The sequence below is a fragment of the Thermobia domestica genome, chromosome 1 (genome assembly GCF_964235325.1).
Source record: "Thermobia domestica chromosome 1, izTheDome1.hap1.1, whole genome shotgun sequence".
Taxonomy (NCBI): Eukaryota; Metazoa; Arthropoda; class Insecta; order Zygentoma; family Lepismatidae; genus Thermobia; species Thermobia domestica.
In genome coordinates, this window is record NC_137454.1 from 350208446 (window position 1) to 350216733 (window position 8288).

The following is an 8288-nucleotide window of genomic DNA, read 5'->3' on the forward strand; positions in this document are numbered from 1 at the left end:
TTGTTTGCCTAATGTAATGGATTATATAGAATGTTACGGGAAGGACATAATATGTATGTAAGTTACGATTTAAAATGCTGGATTTTCTTTTACGTTTCTACTGAATTTAAACACGGTTTCTGAAGGTCCCGGGACAATTGTGGAACATAGATAATATCACAATTTTGGGAAGAATCTGGGCCCTCTCGCCCCAAGGATCAACGCCCATGCTTCCTATTATTCGAGAGTGCTACTTTTTTTTATCTTTCTTCAAGTGATTAGTAATTCCTTGTTTTCCAGGAACTTGAGGAACTTCACATTAGCATAGGCTGTATTATATACTATCAAATTTATCCTAAACATGCTAGAAAGTAGTTATTTTACCGAGGTACAATGAAATTCACCAACTTACTGGTGAATAGCAAAACGATATTCCATTGCCCTCTTTATCTCCCTCCATTCATCTCTTTATCTCTCTTTATATATAATAACAAATATAATATTTAGTTAACAAAACGTATTTGAAACGAATTCTTTGAGTTTAATGAATTTATATGTGATTTGATTTGATTTTGGGCTTAGCGTCACTTTCAGCAGACATAAACCTACAGCTTAACGTGGGATTCGAACTAAATGAACTCCCGCAAGAAATCGAACCCGGGTCTTTCTAAGCAGTGTTGAATTCAGACATTTTCACCCGGGGGGGAATGTGAACTCCTCGGGGGGAAGGGTTGTTTTTCTGTATTTTTGCAAGAAAGCAGCATATTTAACAATTCCATTCACATGCACATCTTACCTAATACCGAGACTAATTGCTGATAAATATTCAATAAGAGATTATAATTTAAAAAACACAATCGTTTAATTTTATCTAAAACATTAAATAAAGACTGGCAAAAATATTTTAGACTAAACTTTAACAGCTATTTACAGTAGCTATTTTTGTTATTATTTCCTATGTTCAGTAGTTACTGTTTGTTACTAATGTAGAAGTTTTCAAAAATATTTAAATTAAAGCAAATATTTTTTTGTCCTAAAACAAACATACATAGGAATATCTTAACAAAAAGTTATCATTCTTTCTCACACTTCTGATTCTAAATCAAGCATATTAGCCTTGGTTTCTTCATTGCATACACATCAATAGTTTAGTTTACGAAATCTTCAGTAGGACTGTCTTCAGTAGGATTTTCCACGACTTTGTGCCGTGTCATGGGAAATCAGCGCTTGGGGCGAGAGTATACGACGGTAGCCCCGTACGTGTGAGTGAGGTCGACAGACCAGCCGCGAAAGGTGAGGAAATTTTAAAAAGTAAACCATGCTTTTCCTTGATTTTGAGCACTTTTTATTACTTTTTTTCCTTTCATTTTATATATGTGCACATGCCTACATGTGCATATGTGTTTCATTCCTCTCTTTTTTCTTTCCTTCTTTTCTTTTCCTTTTCCCTCCCGAATTTTGCGCCCCTTACTTCGGCGCCCGGGGCCGTTGCCCCTCCCCCATTGCACAGCACTGAGCAGGATCTTCGTCACCTTCAATAGCAATCCTTCACTTATATACTACTATTATATTGATAAATTCTATATAAATCTCTAATCCAGGAGGGATAACTGTTCCTCCATGATCCCTCTGAATCTCACCCTTTATCTCACTTATTTTTAGTTAAAGAAAGGTGTGTTTACTTTAACAATCGTAAAACACATTTACGTCTGTTACTTCCGATGCGAGAAATGGAATTTAGGCGCTCTATTTCAAATAATGCAAGAACTGTACATTTTCAAAGAACTGAATGAAGTCTGCTTACATCAGAGATCATATGGAATGATCAAAGCCCTATCTTTCCTTTCCTGTCTCAATCTGTGTTAGTGCTACCTACAGTACTAATATATAATATAGGGTGAGAGTGTACAAACCTTTCTTCAACAGTTGAAAATTTCATGTTCTGCCAAACTCGGTCATAGCGTTAAGAAATATAGGTTTTATTGACTATTTTGATATTCTATCTTAGATGTTAATTGTTTAATATTTATATACAATGGGTCTGCGTCATTTATATGTACAGATGGTGATCAGAAAAATGGAAACACCTGAACGAAATTGCAACTTACCAGATTAGTATGGTGTCGGGCCACTTTTCGCCTTCAGAACAGCCTTGATGCGACGTGGGATGGAGGCATAGAGGTCGTGAATGGTAGCAAGTGGAATTTTACACCATTCCTCGTGCAGGGCATCGGCCAGTTCTGTGAGAGGGGATGGAGGTGGAAATCGTCGTGTTTCCAAGACGGACTACAGACGTTCAATTATGTTGAGATCTGGGGATTGGGCGGACCTGGGGAGGTGTTGAACTTCATCCCGATGTTCCTCAAACCACGCTGAAACAACGTTAGCTGTGTAAATGGGTGCATTATCATCCTGGAAGATGGCATCATTGTCCGGGAACAACATCCGGACCATAGGATGCAAGTGGTCTCCTAAAATTGCGACATAATTGTTGGCAGTGATTCGTCCGCTAAGTGTGACCACAGGATATGGCGGCTCACAGCATCACCGAGCCGCCACCATGTTTCACAGTTGGGCGGAGACACTGCAGATCATAAGCTTCTTTGGGCGTTCTCCACACATAAACACGGCCCGTGGGTGGGAATAGGGTGAAGGATGACTCATCCGACCATATCACACGTATCCAGTCCTCAACGGTCCAAGTTGCATGGTCGCGGCACCATTTGCGGCGTGCAAAAGCGTTATGGTCCCTGATGAGCGGTTTGGCCCGTGCAACACGACCCCGTAAGTTCATGTCATGTAATTCGCGGCGGACTGTGATTGTCGAAACAGGGTGGGGGAGATGCTGATTGATTTCCTCCGTCACTTGCTCTGCAGTGGCACGACGGTTCTGCGTGACAATGCGCTTTAATACCCGGCGTGACCTGTCACTCATGATTTTCTTCCGCCCACTGTTCCGCTTCCCCGATGTGGTTTTCCCGTGTGTTGTGTAGGCCGTCATCACCTTCGACACTGTCCCACGCGACACACCTAACACAGTATCCACTGCTGTCACACTCACTCCACATAACCGCTCACCAACAATTATCCCTCTTTGAAAATCTGAGAGGTCTCCCATTTTACACTACCTCCGTCTGCTGCAGCCACTGGACACTGCTGTTCCACTGCGCCTAACGTAGTATGGAGACCGACCTGACACACCCCTACTAGCGGTCCGGCGCTGCGGGCGCCACGACATCACTGCCAGCCCATACATCTGACGTGTTACCAACTACAGGTGTTTCCATTTTTCTGATCACCATCTGTATATTGAGAGATCGGATTTCGTCTACACGTGCACGGAAAGAAAAGCAAATAATTGGGTGAAGTAATTTCTACATTTTGTGACTGAAATTTTGGAAGTTTCTCCGGGAGGGAATGAATTTTCTTCGGGGGGGAGATTCCCCCCCGGGCTACCCCCTGAATTCATCCCTGTTTCTAAGCTGCGTACGCTAACCGCTTAGCCACGAGGTAGCTGATCAATACGTATGTTTAATTGGAGGAACTTAAATTTCCTGAGTAAAACCGAATTTCTTTTGAATACTGTACTTCTGGGTCCAATTAAGTTTGAAAGCCTTCGATTTGTGTTCAAGACTTACAAAGGTTGACCAACATTGATGCAAGTAAAAACCACTAATACTTTTGAGAGAAGAGTATAATTTTATAGCACTTCCTTTCACTTATTTTGTCATCACCATATTCAGTAAACACACAATACAACAGCGTAGAATGAAACTTAAAAACGCCATTTTCTTCCATAAAAATCCATGTTAACAGAAAAAGTTACAAAAAAAAAAAAAAGTCTTCGAGTAGAGACATCAACGTATGACGAAATCCGCCCGCAATTCGTTGAGCAATTTACAACACAACGAGGTGCTGAGGATACTTCCTTAGGCTACTAACGTGTAGTACTATGCTCAATAGGAAAATTATTGGTTCTATCAGACAGAAGGCAACGCATGCAAGTATCTCGGTTTCGCTAATAAGTTCATCTTTTAATGTTCCATTGCATGCTTTTGCTAAGTCATGAATCCTATCTTTTTTCTTTCCTCATTTTTTCTCTCTTTTCTTTTTATGGTCAGAGTTTGGTCCTAAATTAGCCTAAGGAATTGTCGTGAAGTATGTAATGGTTTCGTCACTTATTTTTATATTAGAGTATTTTCCAGAGTACTTGTTAACTAGATCATCATTTCTTCACAGCCTTGATTGTTCATATATTCCATTGTTACGGTTGAAAATTCAGACGATCATTATCTACTGTGGAGATTGTTGTTATGCTCTTATTCATGAACATTAGCAACAAAAGCTACAATCTACGTTTTTAGAAATTAATCCAAGAATCTTGTCCTATCGAGAATGGAGATTGAATCACAACGCAGTCCTGAGATCAGATCCCGTATCAAGAATTCTTACGCTGCTTTAGTGATTAGTAGTAGGATCGTTTGGACTTCACACAAAACATTTTTCTCTGTTTCGAGTGTTGAGTTTTACGTCACACGATTATGCCGGGTAGGCTAAAGGAGACGGTGATGATGAGAAATGAATGAAATGTTGGAATGAAGAAAGCGGGAGTAAACTCTTTGAAATTTAATACTTTTCCCCGAATAGTTCAGGGAAGTCGTTTTTCAGTGTTTTAATTACATTTCCAAAATTTATTTCCATTTCCTTCCTTAATAACTTGAATCTGTCTTATACCGGTGGTTACCACTCTTGATTCGCAATTGAATGGTACTGGGTTCGAATCCCTTGGCCGACCATATTGATTGAGAGATGTCTAGAGTTTTCTTAAGTTATACTAGGAAATTATGATGATATTTTTAATTATAGACCCTGGAAAACTTTTCTTCACTTACTTTCTAATTATTGTTGAGTGCTAGTAATTCATTTGTAAATTAGTATCGCATGCTAATTGAAATTAATATTAAAAAGTCGAAAGTCATGAGAAGGGAGACCTAGGTTCGATTCCCGGCGGGAGCTCATGTGGTTCGGATTCCACGTTAATCAGTAGGTCCACGTCTCATATAGCCTCATCCAATATTCATGTCTTTTATATACATATCGTCAGAGCCGGTCCTAGTCAAATTGTCGCCCCATGCAATGGTATAATTTGCCGCCTCCCACTTTCTCCAGAAAGAACAAATCTTAAAAGTCATGATTTTAAGTATGCTACTCCAGCATGAACAACAAAGGCGAGGGTAAGAGCAGTTGCACTCAGAAAGGCTTAAATACTTATAAAAATGCAATCCCGTTGTGTCTGTTTTTTTCTTTTTTAATGTTAATCTATTATGTTAGTGAAAGATAAAGCAAACACACCTGCAGAGGAAAGATGGTAATCCTTTTTATAGAATTCACTATCGAGCTTCAATTCAATGTATCAGTTTGCAATTCCAGTGCAACTAGCTCTTTTATCTTTATTTCTTGATTTCTCTTCTATACAGGCCCGTGCTGGCCCACCGGGACACCGGGACGTGTCCCTGTGCGCCCTCCAAAATATCACAGTATAAATAAAGGTACAAGTATTTAGTATTACATTCTTAGTTTTATTGGTAAAGAACCCGTGAAAGGTGCAGTGCGCCCTTTACATTAGGCGCCCTTTCGAAACCACATCAAAGATGAACGATTTTATTTACTCTTCTGGTATAGCACAGTTCTGTACAATAAATACACACAGTTACTGTTGGCGAAGAACCCGTGAAAGGCACAGTGCGCCCTCTACATAAGGCGCCCTACGAACATCACATTCTTGATAAGTGGTTTTAGTTATCCTGGATACCAACTTTGTTTAATAAATTCAAATACTGAGTGGTAGTACAGAACCTGTGAAGAATACAAGGCGCCCTTTATATAAGATGCCCTGCGAAATATCACTTTTTTATTATTTCATTCTTCTGTATTTCAGTTTTGTATTATAAATTCATACAGTTGCTATTGGCAGAGAACAGGTAAACAGTATAATCACTTACAAAAATATTATAAAGTTATATAGCTATAAAACGAAACAATGTGATACATCAAGAATAGTTCGGATAGTCAAACGTACGATGCATTTATGTAATACTATACTGTCACTAGTCTCTAATTTACGATTTTTACGGCATCGAAGCTTTCAGTCTTAATATGCATCCATATACCCGAGCATATTCATTGTTCCTGTGTGTTTTAAAGCAGTGCTCGGATAATCAGTACCTGTTGTATTTCTGAAATATAGCTGTATTAATTTCCGTAAAATTTGGTCTTCCTGTCACCACGGCACGGCGCGTCCTCAGGTTATGGCCTCTGGGATATAGAGGTTAGCTGCGAATATACTGAGTAAGCAGTCGCGGACAGACAAGAGAGATAATCCAGCTTGAGAATTTGGTGTAAGGCTAACATCATCATCCTGTAAAAAAAAAAAAAAAAAAAAAAAAAAAAAAAAAAAAAAAAAAAAAATAATAATAATAATAATAATAATAATAATAATAATAATAATAATATATAATAATAAAATGCTCAGATAAGTTCGCAGAATCCTCGGATCGGAACTGATAACTTGGCATGAACTCCACAAAGTAAAATCGACATGAGATTTGGAACGTGAAATATAAGAAGTCCCTATAGGACAGGCGCGTTATAATTTGTAAAAAAAATGAGTTTAGAAATAGAAGTTGGACTTATTGGGATATCAGGAAGTTAGATGAGAAGGAAATGGAAGAGTCAAGTCGGGAAATTTTACGTTCTTTTACAGGGAACAAATTAAAAATTACCAACTAGAAACAGGGCTTTCCGTTCACAAACGAATACGTAATATCAGCAAATTCATAGGTTGAATTTGCTAATGATAGATTTTCTTTTACTTCTCTTAAGGGTCGGTGGTGTAATATTATTGTTTTAAATGCACATGCCCCAACAGAAAATAAGGATGGCGATTTAAAAATACAGTTTTTACGAAAGAATAGAACGGGTATTTCATCATTTTTTGCAATACCATATGAAAATTCTGTTAGGCGGTTTCAATGCGAAGGTAGGACCAGAGGGTATTTTCAGACCCATTATAGGGAATAAATGTTTGCATAAGGAAGGTTGTGACAACGGCGTTAGACTCGTGAACTGTGCAATATCCAGAAATCTTATCGTGAAGATTACAAAATTCCAACATCGAGACGTTCATAAATATACTTGGGTTTCATGAGATGGAAAAACACATATTCAAACTGATCATGTTTTAGTAGACAAAAAAGAACAGTCTAGCACAACTGATGTTCGGTCGTTCAGAGGAATTGATTGTGATAGTAAGAGAGAGACTATCGTTGAATAAAGGAAATTTTCAATATCTGAAAACGGAGCGGTTTTTTTTTTTTTTTTAATAGAGGAGAGTCAGGTGAGAGGGAAGCCAGATTGAAGTGTCGAATAGATTCTTGGTTTTAGAAGGTTCGGAGTGCACTAGTGTTCAAGATACTTGGCTGAAATTAGAGATAACATTAAAATTTCAGCAGAAGAAATATTGGAGCACGCAGAAATACGTAGGAACAAACCATGGTTCAACCAGGAATGTACTAAAGTAGCAAAGAAGAGAAAACAGAATAAACTGCGATTAGTGTTGTAAATAGAAAAAAAACCGTTCGTATTTTTTCAGAAATGTACGTTTTTTTAGAAAAAAAAACATTGGCTCTCGTTTTTTTTCTAAATTTCGTTTTTTTTTCAAACAGGCATTTGTAATGTATCTTACGTCATTTAAGTCTGAAGTATTTTTATGTAGGTGTAATTACCATAAAATGCAACATAAATTAAACACTAGATACTGATACGGTACAAATATTTTACAATTTATATGAGTAGCGTACCTACTAATAATCCGGGTTTCTGTACTGTTTCACCAATATCAACGAAGAAATAAAAGTATAAATGAGCATTTCTTTTTTTCGTGAAAGTAGGCCTTTAATAAGTACGAAAATAATATCACGAACAATATAAAATGCAAATAACTTGTCTAAAGGTAAAAACTAATACTAATTTGCCTACTAATATTTTTCTGAATATCATATATAAATAATTTGTCGACTAAATATATGATATGCATTGCTGGCTCTACCATATGTGCAACACGTGCATTTGCACGGGGCTGCAATATCTTTCATAAGTATTTTATTTAAAATAAATATTTCTTGTTGGAAACAGACTTCATGATCATGGTAGCTAAATTTACTAAGCTGACCTTCTATTTGAATACTACATTCATAAATTATGTTTAGGTCGCATTAGTTTAAGTCACATGGTCAGTGCTAAAGCAAAAG